Genomic DNA, 15935 nt, shown 5'->3' on the forward strand with positions numbered 1-15935 from the left:
TTTCATAGCTGCTGTTGTTTCTGTTTGTCTGGCTAGATATATTAATAAAGAGCTCTTATTCCTACTCCCATATCTCTGCCTGAGAGTCCCTGATTCAAAAATTATAATAACCGGGAGGAGTTCCTCTAAGTTTGTAAGGAAAATTAATCCACAAACACCGAAGGTTTATGTCCAAAAAGGAGACAGAGGAGTCCTTTTTGCTTTATTCGAATAAAGGGAGAGGCCATAGGGCATTCCCCTGGGATCTGTCCAATTTTTGGAGGACGCAGCCTCCTTTTATCCCAATTTCCTGGCCGCTTTTCCCTCTCTCTTTCCCCATTGGCTGAGGTACTCGAGAGGCACAGACTTCCCGGAATGCCTGACACCTGACATTCCCCTCTAATGTATAACCCTTCCTTTTAATTTTTAATTCTTATACAATTCATAGTTTTTCCCCGTTGCTTCTTTCATCTTCCGATATCCAGTTTCATTTACCAGCAAACCTCCAGTTTGTTTGTAAAGGCAAATCTCTTTTCCCATTCATCAATCAGTATAATCCCTCCCACTGTTTCTTTTATCTCTAGGTGCTAACTTTATCTACCATCAAATCTACAGCTTGTCTGCCCAAGATGTACCTGAAGGCCCTTCAATAAATAACAACCGCTTTTTGTTCCCTTAATTTTGTCTGGCCTCTGTATTTAGGTAGTGTCGGAAAAGGCATTAGGTTAATACAATGCTTATTTTTAAAAACTCACTGGCCTATGGAACCGCATGATGCCTTTTCCATAGGAAGAACTGGAAAGCAACCAGCCCAGTTGTGCCAACTTTTACCAGCTCAGGTGTGACTTTGGGGTTGCCAACCACCAGGGACCACCAGAGACCCCCAGGACAGAAGAACGCATGCAGAAAGGGAAGACAAAGTATATTAATGATTTTGGGAGAAATAATTATCATATGTATGCTTATTCCAGGAAAATCAGTGAATATGTATATAAAATGGAGTATAGAAACAGATGCATTTTCTATTATCAGTGAGTGAGCTTGGTGGAGTTATGCCCCACACATCCAGCCAAGTAAAGAACTTCTGCTTTCTACAGGAAATCAAAGAAGACACTTCCTCAAACATAGAGCTGAAATGCACAAAGAAGAAAATGCTCACATGTCACCAAACTGTTTCCAAGCCACCAAAAATCCCTGAAATGTAACCAGATAATTTTATTTAAACAGCAGAATGTGACAGACTCTTATCTTTGCTTTGCAAAGAACAACAAGTACAGTGTGTCCACTTAAGACAATTCTTTCTAGAATAACACATTCCTCAACTTCCCCTGAAGCCGGGATTTTGTACTAAATGCAGACATGATTAAGACTTTTTTTCCCAACCTGACTTTCATGGCAGTTCACTTGTGCCCTGTGAATCCCACCTTAAAGAGCTTTTGAAGAGATTGCTTTAACTGCAATGACTTTGTGCCTGTAATCAGGAATTATTTTTAATTATTCTTTTAACTATTGCTGCCCTCAGAGTGGGTTTGCCTGAGGAGAATAGAAGCTCAGACATGCGAGTGTGAGCAGTCTGCTTCCCCTGGAGAAATCAGAGCAAACACAGAGCTCACATATGGGATTTGAGGGGTCCCAGTTGGTTGAAAGCTGGCAAATGCTGTCCTGATTGTCAAGGAGGACAAGAAGGACACCAGATACTCCAGGCCAGTCAGTCTCACCTCGATACCTGATAAAATCATGGAAAAGTTTATTCTGGGTAGTATTGAAAAACACTTGGAGGACAATACAGGCATCAGTCAGAGTCAGCATGGCTTCATGAGGGGAAGGTTCTGCTTCTGAAGTCTGATTTCTTTCTACGACAGGGTAAAACCCACTCGGTTGATGCAGGAAAACCAGCAGATGGAATCTTTCTGGATTTCAGCAGAGGTTTTGTTCCTGTGTCTCCCAGAATGCTTCTGGACAAAGTGTCCAGCACACAGCAGGATAAACACATGGCGTGAGCAACTGGCTCAGGGGTCAGGCACTGAGGGTGGCACCACACTGGCAGTGGTCACCAGTGGGTTCTGCAGGACTCCACTGTCAGCCCCAGCTCTTCAACATCTTCAGTAAGGACCTGAACATGGGACTTGAAGGGATAGTCAGTAAATTAACTGATGGCACTAAATTGGGAGGAGCTGTCATCTGCCTGGAGGGCAGAGGCTCTGAGAGAAACCTCACAACTAGAGATGGGCAATCACCAACTGTGTGGAGTTCAACAAGGGCAGTGCCAGATTCTGCCCCTGGGATGGGGCACCCCTGCCTTGGTGTATGGACTGGGAAGGAGAGGCTGGAGAGCAGCTGCAGGGAGGCACCTGGGGGTCCTGGCCAAGGGCAAGTTGAACATGAGTCAGCAGTGCCCTGGCAGCCCAAAGTGCCACCGTGTCCTGGGGCAGCAGGCCCAGCACCAGCAGCTGGGCCAGGGAGGGGATTGTCACACTCTGCTCTGCACTGGGGTGGCCTCACCTTGAGTGTCAACACAACATGAACATGAAGCCATTGCACAGTGTCCAGAGGAGGTCACTAGGATGGGGAAGGATCTGCAGGGGCTCTGTGAGGACCAGCTTGGTTTGTTCAGCTGGAGAGGAGACTCAGGTCAGACCTCACTGAGCTCTTCAACATCTTCCCAAGGGGCAGTGCAGGGACCAGCACCAATCTCTTCACTCTCATGAGCAGGGACAGGACTCAAGGAAATGGCTGGAGCTGAGTCAGGGAGGCTTAGGTTGGATATCAGGGAAAAGTTTTTGACCTAGAGGGAGCTTGAGCAATTGAACAGGGTCCCCAGGGAAGTGGTCAGTCCCAGCCCCAAGTCTGTCTTGGGACAAGAAGCATTTGGACAGTGTTCTCAGGCTCACGGTGGAATTGTGGTGTTCTGTGCAGGGACAGGAGTTGGACTCAATGATCCTGATGGAGTCCTTCCAACTCAGCAGATTCTGAGCTTCTCTGAAATTACTTCAACATCCAGCACTCAGCTTTCACTCAAGAATAAAGCTGTTCCAGCCTGGTGAACTCAGTAATTTCACTCCTCCCAAGTACAGCACCTACAATATCCCTCAACTTCTTTGGATGAACAAAAGAAATAAACTGCATTTAAGTGTCATGGTAACAATTCCCTGCCCTTCCTTACTGGCTGCTTGTAACAGAGGCCATTTACAGGGCTGCTCGGCAGGGGCCATGGTGTGCCCTGGCCATGGGAGGGGGCAGAACAGGACGTGGGTGCCCCTGTGTGCCTGCCACCCACGAGGGGTGTGGCAGTGACAGAGGACATGTGGCCTGGCCGTGCCACCAGGGGTGCTAGGATGGGGGACAGGTGGCCATGGAGGTGCCACAAAGGATGTGGTGACACCAGGGGACAGGCATCCATGGAGGTCCAACCACGAGGGGACACATGGCCAAAGAGGTGCTACCATGACTGTGGTGACACAAGGGCACATGTGGCTATGGAGCAGCCACCATGGGTATGATGACACCAAGGTGGCCATGGAGGTGGCACCACAGGTGTTGTGATGCTCATGGAGGTGCCACCTCGAGCATGGCAGGGCCAGGGGACACGTGTCCATGGGTTGCAAATGCTGGCAGGTGTGGCAGTGTGACAGTGACAGGCCAGGTGTGGGGCTAGGCTAGGGTGGCTTCATGCCCACCCCATGGGTGGCCCCACAAGTGCCAAGTCAGTTTGGCTGGGTCCTGGTGCCGGAGCCGCAGGACCTGGCCCGGTGCCACTGTCCCCTGGGGACATGTGGGGACATGGGAGTGATGAGGGGGGGGACAAGGCACTCCAGGTGGCTGTGCCAGGCCAGCACCTCCCACCCCATGCCCCAAAATCCATCACCTCCCAAACATCACCCTAAAAGTCATCACTTCCCCAAACCATGACCCCAAACCATCCCCATCACCCCCCAGCCATCCTTGTCACCCCGAAATTCATCACCCCCCACCCACCATCATCATCACCACCCACCCATCATCACTCCAAAATTCATCAATCCCACCTATCATCATCATCCCATCACCCACCACCCCCAAAATCATCCTCATCATCCCCCACCCATCATCACCCCCCACCCATTGTAATCACCCCAAAAATCATCAGCCCCCACCCATCACCCCAAAATTTCCCCCACTCTCCCACCCTTGTACCCTCTCACCTGCCCCGGGGACAGCACGTCTACTCCTCCTGCCCACGGAGTGCAGGTACTGCTGAAATTCATGTGGCCTCATCCCCTCACATCCCCGTGGCTTCTTGGATGCCTTGGAGGGGTGGAAAATGCCCTCTGGAACAGTGACCAGCACATGCTGGCCTTGGGGACACCCCTGTCACCAGCCCTGTTGCTGTCGGTGTCAGAGTGGCTGTAGCAGCGTTTCCAGCCCTGCAGCCGCACCCAGCCCGGCTCCCCGGGGATCCCCCATCCCTTTCAGAGTCCTTCTGGGTGTGGCAGTGGTCACGGTGTGCCATTTGCAGGTCTTCGGTAGGGCAGGGGGCTCGGGAGTGTCCGGCGGGGCTTCCACCTCCATGTGTGGTGGGGGGGAATTCATTTTAGGAGGTCCAGGGCCTGCATTACATGGCGGTGGGATGGAGGGAGTAATTTTGGAAGGTCCAGGGGTTGGATTTGGGGGTGGTGGGATGGGGAGAAGAATTTTGGGCTTGGATTTGGGGTCAATGGAACAGGGGAGGCATTTGAGGGGGCTGAATTTGGAATGATGAGATAGAGAAAATAATTTGGAGAGGTCCATGGGGTGGATTCGGGGGTGGTGGGGGTGCACTCCCAGCCTGGCATCCCCACCTTGAAGGGTCCTAATTTGTGGAGTCCCAAATTCTCGAGATGTCCCTGCCCACCAGGGAAGAGGTCCCCACCCAGTGAGTGCCCACACCAGCCCCCCTGAGGCCCCACCCCTTCTGGTGACAGAGGAACAGAGTGACAGGGGGACAGGGTGATGGGTGCCCCCCAACCCATGCCGCGGGCACAGGGGGACTCTCCTCAGGAACGCCACTGATCCCCCTTTGTCACCCTCAGGGGCGGGGGCTTGGTGCACAGGACCCCCTCGCTGTGCCATCTCCGAGGTGGCACCTGCGCTTTTTGTCACCGCCACCCACCAGTTTGTCACCAGTGCCCCAAAGCAGGGCATGGCCCACATCCTACAGGACGGCAGGTGACAGCATTTTTGGGGTCAGCCCTGGCCACTTCCACCCCTCATCATCCCCCTGAGGATTCTGCGCAACCCCGCACCCACCACGTTGCAGATTCATGGCTCTGGTGTCCATCTGGATCAGTGTCCATCCAGAATGGGATCCATGGCTCTGATATCTATCCAGACCAGTGTCCATCCAGAATGGGATCCATGGCTCTGGTGTCCATCCCAGGCTCCCTGGCCCTGGCTGCTCTTCACTGCAGAGTGGACAAGACCCACATTCGGTCCGAAGATGACACCAAACCCCCTCCCACCAACATCACCAGGCCACCGAACTGGAGTGCCAGTGTCCCCTGGCAGCCGGGCCAACTCTGAATCTCTTGGAAGTGGAGATCCACAGGCCCGGGGCAGGGAGACGAGGGCCTGTGCGCATCCAGGATGGCAAGCACCGAGTCCATGTAGTACGGGGGGACAGCTGAGGACACACTGCTGCGGGGATTTGTCCTCCCTAGTCTCCATCCTCTGCTCCTTGTCTGGGCGAGGAAGGACAAGGAGAGGATGGGATTTGCCTTCGTACCAGAGGGAAGGAGATTCCCCCATTGCGTCCCCGTCAGGACAGCGCACACAGCGGGGCTGTCCTGCAGCCGGGGCCGTGCTGGGCTGGGAGATGGAGCAGGACAGAGGGGGAAAGAGGCAGTGACTTTCTGCTCACCTGCCTCGGGTTCCCGGACCATCTTCCTCACGGCTTCTTCTTCCTCCTTCGGCCAAGGTTTGGGAATGGGAAATCCTGGTTTGGGGGGGAAAACAAGGGCTGAGCACGTTGGGTTTGATGGTGGCGCTGCCCAAGGGCAGCTGGAGCAGTCAGCGCCCCTTTCAGCCTCGGGAGCCCGGAGCCCGCTCATCACCAACCTCCCGCACCCCTCCAGGCTGCCGGGGGTCCCCCGGCTCCGGGATCGCCCGTCTGCGCTCTCCCCGCTCCGGGGCTCCCGCCTTCCCCCCCGGCTCTCCCGGGGAGCCCCACAGCCGATATTGCCCCCTCCCCGCCGGTAAAAAGTGACCGCCACATGGGACCCGGCACGATCCATTCAGGGGCATTTCCAGCTCAGCTGTTGGCTCCAAAGATCCAAACATCCCCTGCCCTGGAAAAAGCCGTCCCCTAGAGTCCCGCGATGGATTTGTGGCCAGCGCCCCCTCCCCGCTAACCTCCTCTCCCAGGGGAGGGCCGATGCTGCCGTACCCGCTGAGCTGCCGCCTGAGGGGGCGGCCGGGCTACGCGCGAGGTTCTGCGGCTCCTCCTTTTCCCCCCACTCCCCCTCTTTCTGTTCCTGCTCCTGCTCTTGCTTCTCCTGGGTCCCTGCTTTTCCTCCCTCTCCTCCTCTTCCTCCCGCTCCCCCTCTGTACCCCGCTCGGCCCGGGCAGGTGTCGACACCCAAAAGCAGCCGCGCTCTGCTCTGGGAGGTTCCAAAGCGGCCTCGCCCCGCGCGGCGATGGGAATGATAGTGGGAGCACTGGGAGCGGTACTGGGAGCACCGCAGGCGATCCTGAGAGCCCTGGGAAGGAATTGGGAGCGCTTTCCCCCCCAGTACCGCTCTTACTGGGAGCATTGAGAGCAAGGAGCGCCGGGACGCGGCTACAGGCGGCGGTGGGCGGGGCCAAGCACAAGGGCGTGGTTATGCAAATAAAGGAGCGATCGCGCGCTGTGATTGGTGGGCTCGAGCAGCGCGCGGTTTTCCCGGTCATGTGAGAGCGAGGGGAGCCAGAGCGATGGCGGCGGCGTCTGGTAGGAGGGAACAGGGACCGGGAGTAGGGACAGGGCCGAGAATACGGCAGAGGTACCGGGAACGGGGCCTGGAATGGGGATAGAGACCGGGAATGGGAGCTGGGATGGGAATATGGGAACAGGACAGGGAGTGTGCAGCCAGCAAGCGGAGAGAGAATCTGGGATGGGGATCAGTGTTCAGCAGTGCTGCAGTGGAACCCATCGGGGCTGGGAGCTCTGCAGCTGGGCCTGCCCTGGGCTGCTGCGGCCCAGGGCCCAAAGGCTGGAGCTGCAGCCTTGCTCCTGGGGCAGAACAGGAGCCTGGGGCAGGCCCGTGGCCCCTGCACGGCCCCAGCAGGAGGGAGGGCTCTGAGCCCAGGGCTGCTGGCAGGATGGGCTGCTGGGGCCAGCTGGGGGCCATGAGCAATGCCCAAAGGAACATGGAATGGGACGGTGAATGTGAAAACAGCAACCAGAGAGAGAATATGGGATGAGGATTAGGAAGATGGGACCAGGATTGGAAATGGGAATACGGGAGTAGAACTGGGAGTGGGAACTATGAAATGGGACAGGGATTATAGAAATGGAAGTATGGGAATGAGAGAATAGGAATATGGGAGTATGAGAATAGGAACAGGACAAGGAATATGGACCTGGAAATATGGGAAAGGCAACCAAACAGAATATGGGACAGGGAATGAAAGAGGGAATGGGATCCAGACTGGAATGGGAGCAGGATGGGACTGGGAGTGAGGTGACAGGGGAATGGGCAGGGGGACATGGGGACAGTTCCAGGGCAGGGGGTCCTTGATCAACTGTCCCAGAACATCCACCAGGATCTCCCAGTGCAGCTGGAGCTGCTGGGACTGGGGTGCCCAAAGCCCTGTGCAACCCCCCAGTCCCTCCCAGGAACCCTCAACTCCCTCGGACCCAGCATCTCTCTTATCCCTGGGAAGATCCCCCCATGTCCCCTTCCACATCTTAGTTCAACTTATTTATTTTTACCCCAGTTTTGTGTGTTTGCGAAGGGCAAAGAAAATCCAGAAAGAAAAGGCCATGGGGAGCCAGGAGGATGTGGAGCCCCAGCCAGGTGTCTTCCCAACATAGATCACCTGGGACCACTGGGGCTCTGCCCACTGGGGGTCACTGGGGATCATCCTGCCGTGGGGGTGGAGATGGAGCAGTGCAGTGTCTTGGTTTGAAAGACAGGTGTCTGCTAAGGAGGGCAGGAGCCTCTCTTGAAACAGAAAATGTAAACTCCCTCCCTCTAAATTAATGTAACTTTGAAATTAATGAGCTCTGAGGCAAAGATGGGAATTGGAATAACAGTTATTCCATGGGAAAATAAAAATAAAAATATAGTAATACAACAAGCAAAACAGTGACATAGTTGTAATACAACCTAACGCCTGTTGGTCAGGGTGTTGCTAGCAGTGTGATTAAATGCTGACTACAGCTTTCCTGGAGTGACAGATGTGGTTTGTTGAAACATGATTTTGGAGAAAGGTGTAGTTTCTTTTTTAAGGTCTAGTGGTGATGAAGATGGTCCTGGTCTTCCACTGGGAATTTAGTGGGAAAAGGTTGCTCTGATGTTTCAAATTTTGGATTTTATTTAGGTAGGTTATGCCTTTGCTTGAGGTTAGACTAATATAAACAGCCTTAAAATACCTTTTTTATGTACTACAGGGACTTTATCCCCTTCCACTGTGTGCAAGGGTTCAGACTGGGCAGGACTTGCTTGATTGATGGACTTGGGTGTTAAATATTGAGGTTGCTTTTGTTAAGTTCATTTCTCAATTTTTGAAGGCCTCCCCACCAAGTGCCTTTAGGGTAATTTTATGTAGTCTGTTGTACTGTTCAACTTTCCTGGCAGCTGATTTATGATAAGGGATATTATATATTTATTCAATATCCTGGTTTTTGGCTGAGGTGTTTCTAAGACTGTTCTTGAAATGGGTCCTGTTGTCTGACGATTCTCTCAGGGGTGCTGTGTCTTTATAGGACTTGCTTTTTTGGGCTTCAGACGGTGTTTTGAGTAGTAGTGTGAGGTACAGGGTGGGTTTCTAATGATCTAGTGGTGGCTTCTACAATTGTGATCACGTAGCACTTGCCTTGGGGGTTTGAGGCAGTGTGATGTAGTTCATTTGCTGGGCTTCTTTATACTTATATTTGGAATACTGCCCCCCATATTAGAGAGGCATTATCGGCTTGGCTTGCTTGATTTTAGCACATGTCTTACAGTTATGGATAACTTGAGAAATTCTATTTATGGTTAAATCTACTTTTCAGTTTTGTGCCTACTTAGAGGTGGCATTTTTGCCTTGATGGCTTGAGGCAATATGGGCCTATTCAGTTAGGAACAACTCTCCCTTATGTTGCTAATTTAAATTTTTTTGTGCCATCTCTATTTTTGCAGCTTGATCTACTTGTTTGTTCTTTTGGTGTTTTTTATTACCTACCTTTTGGGGACATGCCTATCTACAAAATGGACTTTTACAGATAGTTTGTCTGAGTGGCAATGTTTTTCCACTCATCAGCAGCCTCAATTGGTTTTCCTTTATGTTGCTAGCTGGCCTTTTTTTACTTTTCTAGCTAACTCCACGGAGCATTGGTTACTATTTATGATCCAGTATAAAGGTAGAGCTTTGGCCAGTTCTCTCTTTCAGCAGTGTCCAGGGCCAGCTGAATGGCTTTGAGTTCAGCAAGTGCACTTGATTCACCTTCTCCTTCAGTAGCTTGTGTGACTCGTCGTGTGGGGCTCCCTGCGGCCACTTTCCACTTCTGGTTCATCTCAACCATGAGACAGAAACTGTCAGTGACAAGAGCACAGCGTGTTTCTTGTGCTGGTAGTTGGTTGTATGGTGGAGCTTTTTAGCCTGGGTTACTTGTTTCTGCTCCTTTTTGTTAGTGAGACTAAAGTTTTAATCTTGTGGCCAGTTTGTAATTATTTTTTAAAATTTCAGGGCAATTCGGATTTCCAATACAGTCTCACTGTGTGATGAAGGCAATCCATTTATTCTATGTAGTGTTGGTGGTGTGGTGGGTAGAGGGATCCTTTTCTTTAAACATCCACTCCAGAACCAGGGTAGTTGGGGTGCCAAGAGGAGTTGTGCTTTTGTACTAATTACTTTTGAGGTGGATTGAACTTTCTTATTTTTTTGGGAGTGTAGTTGGCTTCGGCCTTTCTGTAACTGGCTCTAGAATTTTAGTGCTCAGCCTCGAGTCTCCCCAGGCACCTTCTGCTAAAGGCTCCAGGAGAAGCCATTGTTCTTGGCTGCAGTGTAAAGCACATTCCTCACCTCTGGTCCCGTCCTGACTGGGCTAAAGGGTACTGTATGAGAGATTTTCTGCTTAATGTGGGCAAAGGCTTGTTTCTGTTCAGGGCTGGAGTTGGAATTGTTCTTCTCTAAGGTAACCAGGTAGAGAGGGCTCACAGTCTGGCTGTACTCAGGAATGTGCATTCTCTAAAATCCTATGGTGCCTAGGAAAGCTTGTGTTTCCTTCTTGCTGGTTGGTGGAGATATTGCAGTGATCTTATTGATAACTTCAGAGGGAATCTGACGCCATCAATCCTGCTACTTCACTGCCAGGAACTGGATCTCTCGGGCAGGTCCCTTGGCTTTGCTCTTCTTGATGGTAAAGCCAGCTTCCTGCAGAATCTGGATGATCCTCTCTCCTTTCTCACACACTTTTATTGCTGTGTTTGTCCACACAATGATGTTACTGGTATACTGTAGATGTTTTGGAGCTTTTCCCCTTTCTAGTGCAGTTTGGGTTAGTTTATGGCAGATGGTGGGGCTGTGTTTCCAGCCCTGGGGCAGTCGGTTCCAGGTGTGCTGGACACCCCTCCAGGTGAAAGCAAACTGAGGCCTGCACTCTGCTGCCAAAGGAATGGAGAAAAATGCATTGGCAATGTCAATGGTGCCACTTTGCTGCCTTGGGCTCCAGCTCGTACTGGAGTTCCAGCATGTCTGGCACAGCAGCACTCAGCAACTATTGAGAGAGAGACAGGAACTACTGACTGGTGATCAGAATCCAAATTTACTGTGAGCTACATATGCTTATATACTATTTTTAGGAAGGCTAGTTTTTTTTTTTAGTGCATTGATTGGGTTAAACATCACAGATATTGCAACTTTTCTACTTAATTCAGTCTTCTTTCCTGTCACCAGTCTTGATCCAATCTTCATGCAATCTTCAAAGCTGTGTTTTTGCCAAGGCATCTTGGTTATCCAGCTGCTTATGCTAATTAAATCCATGGTACTCTCTGTCTTAGCTCCCACAATGGAGTCACTCCATTCAAGGCACAACAGTCTACAGTCAATTTCTGTCAGACTTGCCCACAGGCTAATTGCAGCTGTTGAAGGATGAGTGGGTTTTACTGACCACCCTTTGGATTTCTAGCCAAAATTTTATGGATGGGGATCATGGCATCTGGATTCATCTGATACTGCTGGCAGTGCACCATCGTGATGGCAATTGGCACTTGTTGCTCTCCTACCTTCAAGAGTCCTACTGCAGAGGGGTGTTCTGATCGTCCAGGCAAGGTGTTCAATTGCTTAATGCCCTCTGCCTCTACAGCAGCTATTCCAAAAGCCCACCTGAGTCCCTTTGGATCTTTGTAATAGCTGTTCCTGAGAAAGTCTGTGCCTAGAATACACAGAGCATCTGGGCTGTGGAGACCAAAGGCATTCCCAATTAGGGAAAGCAACCCCTGTTTTATTCCCTGGGTCAAATCTGTGCCCCTCTCCCTGTCTGTCAGCCTTTTGGTCACTCCCACTCTGTTCCCCTGTTGGCCTTTTTGCCCTAACCCCACCCTTGGACACCCCCTGTCCCCTGGTAATTGGCCCCTAAAGTTTTCCCCACTTGCTGATCCCATGTACCAAACCTGGAGCCCCCACAAGCCCCATTGCCTTTGTTCCCTGAACTCTGGATGATGCAGATCTGTGGCTGAAATAAACATCTCTATAAAACCCTTGCAAAGGCCTTTCCTGCTCCTTTATTAGCTACCACCCTAATTAACAACCAGATGCAACACTGGGCCAGTCACAACTGGATGTTTCTGCCACTTCTTCCCAGTCAGGCTCACCTCAGCCTCCAGCAAAGTCATTTCCTGTGATCCTCTTGTCACCCCAACAATGGCAACAGGTTCTTCCCCCACATGTCCTGATGCCATTAGGGTACACTGTGAACCAGGATCAACTAACGCCTCATGTTTCTGTGGCTCTGATGTGCCAGGGCATTGGATCTACTCCATCCAAAAGACCTGGCTTTCCCATGCCTCTCCCTGGCTCGAGGCTGAGCCCCTCTAGCCTTGGTTATTACTTCTTTTTTGGCATACATACTAGAGGTTCTTTTAAGGGGATCTCACAGGTTATCCTCCTTTCTGTAATACCTGGCAGCTTGGTCATGGGAGGCTGCCTTCACTTTAGTGGAGCTCCCTCTGTTAACATTTCCCTCCCTGAGTTGACACACCCGTGCTGCCAGGACAGAGGTGGGTTTCTCATCTCACCTTTTCCTGTTTTCCCCATGGTTGTGCAAAAAGAACCACTAATCAGCTTGTGGGGTGTACCCTCTCTCCCTAGCTGGGGGGTGTTGGGCTCTGACTTTGGGGCCTGTGACTCGTACTCATGCTGCATTGATCTTCCTCATCTCTTCCCTTATCTCCCTCGTCTCTTAAACTCCTCTTTGAGTTCCTTAACCAGAGCAGAGACATGAGCCTGCATCGGGCTGTTGATCATACTCTTGTAATTTCTGAGCTTGTTGGTGACAGAACCCAGTCTCTTGGTTGTTACCAGCATTAATCATTGCAATGAAGGTGGTATATTGAAATGGTCCTAGATTTGTGAAATTCCACATCTGCCCTGTGCACCTGACTTTGTCATGGCCATTGTCATGCTGTCCACCCCTCCCAGAGAGCACCTCCAGTGCTGCCACTTCTCTCAGCTGCTGGATCCCTTCCTCAAGGCTCTTCCAGCACATTCTATGGTGGTGTTCCTGCATTTTCTCTATGGAAAAACCTCTCTCTTACACTCATTAAAAACTACTCCCAGAGGGAAAGGGGGTCTGGCTCCCTTACCTGATCCACACCTGAGTCCTGGGTCAAGGATCCCAAATTCCTTGCCTCAGTACCATCCAGTTGTACACCTGTACCCAAAAGGTCCCAGACCTGAAGTAATCAGATTGTATAAACCTTATGCTCCCATCATACAATGTCTTTTTGCAAATTACAGAGACTTTTATACTACAGGGAATCAGTGATAATCTCAACCTCTGACTCCCCTACAGGTTGTGAGGACCCTCCTTTCTTATCTTTATTAACTGGGTGCTCTCATTTCATCTTAGACTTTTTAGTTTTTACAAGGGTGACTGCTGCTGGCTGTGCCTGCCCCTGCAGCTCAGCTGGAACCTGGACGGTTGTAATGTTTGTGGGTTCCACTGCTGCATCATCAGACTGTCCCTCTGTGAGGCAGGGGAGGGTTTCTCACTAGCTGAAGCAGTGCTTTCCTTCAGCATATGGGAATAGGAATAACAGTGTTTTCTAGGAAAATTAAAATAAAATATAGTAGTATAGAAACCAGAACCCTGATAGAGTCAGAATACAGCCTGACGCCCTGTTGGTCAGGGTGTTGTTAGCAGTGTGATTAAATGCTGACTATAGTTTTCTTGGAGTGACAGATGTGGTTTTGTTGAAACAATGATTTTGGAGAAAGGTGTAGTTTCTTTTTTAAGTCTAGTGGTGATGAAGATGGACTTGGTCTTCCTCTGGGAATTTAATGGAAAAAGGCTTCTCTGATGTTTCAAATTTTCAGACTTTTTTTGGCTCTTCCTCATGGATGAGGGTGGACATCTCAAATGGGAGGATGTAATTTGATCAGTCCTGCAGTGAGATTTAGTGGCTTATTAACCGAAGATATCTTCCTGGACAAAGGGTGGGTCCTGGAAGAGATAAAGAAAACAGCTCCACCTGGCTTTAACAGCTGGCCTATTAACAGAGGATATTCCCCCCCTCCCCCACATCCCATCCCCCCCGCAGTTATGAGGGATGAGTCATGGAAAAGATAAGGAACACTGCTCTACCTGGTTTTAACAGATGGTGATAGAATATATACTTCTGGTTACATCTGGCATTGCAACCTAAGACTGGCACAAAGCTCTTCCCACACTCGGGACACTCACAGGGCTTCCCTTCAGTGGTAGCCTCTGTTGGTATCTGGTGCAATGAGAGCTCTGTGAGAAGCTCTTCCCACACTTGGGACACTCACAGGGGCTGAGCCATCCCAAGGAGCGGGGCTGTGCTGTGCTCTGGTGCCTGTGCCATCCCAAGGAGGGGGCTGGCTGTGGTTTGTTTGGTGCCTGTGCCATCCCCAGGGCAGTGTCCCAGGGCAGCTCTCAGTGTCCCCAGCAGGTCACGCTGTCCAGTGCAGCCGTGCCAGCGGTCACTGCGCACTCGGGGCAGGCTGGGCTGGACGGGGCTCGGGGCAGAAACGCCGCCCCCGGGACTGGGGTCTCCCCCTGCCTCTGGGCCCAGCCCCTGGTGGCAGCGCCTTGGGCAGGGCACGGGGCTGCTGCTGGCCCAGGGGGACAGGCCTTGCCCCCTGCCAGCTGCCTGGGCCCCTCTCATGCCTGTCCCACATCCCTGGGGCTCCTGTCCCTGCTGCTCCCCAACACCTTCACTGCCCCCATCAAAGCCCCACTCAACCTCTGCACTGTGACCTCTGGAAAGAAAGAAAGGATGAGAGAAAGGAAGTGTTGTCAGATGACCCTGGCTGGATGCCAGACACCCACCAAAGCTGCTCTCATTCCCCTCCAGAGATGGACAGGAGACAAAATAGAATGAAGGCTTCATGGGTTGAGATAAGGACTGGAACAGATCACGCAGCAAATGCCATAATGGGAAAAACAGGTTTGAAATTAGAGATATTAATTGAATTTAAATGAATTGAATCAGAGCAGCATAGTGAGAAGTAAAATAAAGCTTTAAAAACACCTTCTGCCCATCTCTCCCTCCTTCCCAGCTCTACCTCCTGCCTCAGTGGGTGCAGGGTCAGTTCATGACGTGTTGTTTCTCCTGCTGCTCGGGGAGAGGAGTGGTTCCCCTGCTGCACCATGAGGTTCCTCCTGGAGATGCTTCTCCATGAACTTCCCCAAGGTGAGTTCATCTCACAGACAGCAGTTCTTCACTAACTGCTCCATCGTGGGTCACACTTGCATGGGCTCACAAGTCCTGCCAGGACCCTGCTCCAGCGTGGGCTCCTCTCTGCACGGGTTTGCAGGTCCCTGCCAGGTCCCTGCTCCAGCACAGGTTTCTCATGGGTCCCAGTCTCCTCTCAGGCATCCCCCTGCTCCGGCACGGGCTCCTCCAGGCGCTGCAGGTGCATCTCTGCACTCCGTGCCCTCCATGGGCTGCAGGGGCCCGGCTGCCTCAGCACAGACTGCACCATGGAATGTCAGGGCAATCAGCTCCAGCCCCTGGAGCAGCTCCTGCCCCTCCTCCTGCCCTGCCTTGGCTGTGTGCACAATTGTTCCTCTCACATGTTCTCACCCTGCTCTTCCCTGGCCACAGTTACAACTCCACTATAACCCAATCCTGGTGTCACCCCCTTTTCCCTCCCCACAGGGCTCCTGCCCCAGCTCCTGCAGCCCCCGGGAGGGAATTTGGAGAGGGGGCAGAGGGGGTGGGCAGCCCCCACCATGGGATGACCCCAGCCCCTTTGTTCAACACCAAGCTGGGCTTGTGGCCACAGGAGGAAGAGGCCGAGGGGAAGCAGATACTGCAGGTGGGACAGTGCTAAGGCTCAGGGCAAGGTCCTGCCCTGCACACCTGGCTCAGGTGTGACCCTGCCCCGGGAAAGGAGCAGGACATTCCCATTCCCACAGATCCTGTCCCCAAAATCCCACTCTTGGGATCCCTCACCCATCTCTGCAGTCCCTGCTCCAACATCTCCAGGTGTCTGGGAAGAGTCCAAAGGGATGGAATTTCCCACCCAGGGTCCCCAGCAAGCCCCACTTTGGATCTGCTGTCCCCCAGTTT

The 15935-nt window shown here is 51.9% G+C and overlaps 1 long non-coding RNA gene across 1 annotated transcript; it reads left to right on the forward strand.

The window, feature by feature from the left end:
• The first annotated feature begins 6903 nt into the window (after positions 1 to 6903).
• LOC306816639 lies at positions 6904 to 15611 on the forward strand. The gene is made up of 3 exons (XR_013777740.1): positions 6904 to 6974; positions 14920 to 15053; positions 15522 to 15611. It is a non-coding gene; the product is annotated as an uncharacterized lncRNA (long non-coding RNA).
• Positions 15612 to 15935: the final 324 nt, after the last annotated feature.

Source organism: Erithacus rubecula (genome assembly GCF_903797595.1).
Source record: "Erithacus rubecula genome assembly, contig: scaffold_766_arrow_ctg1, whole genome shotgun sequence".
Taxonomy (NCBI): domain Eukaryota; kingdom Metazoa; phylum Chordata; class Aves; order Passeriformes; family Muscicapidae; genus Erithacus; species Erithacus rubecula.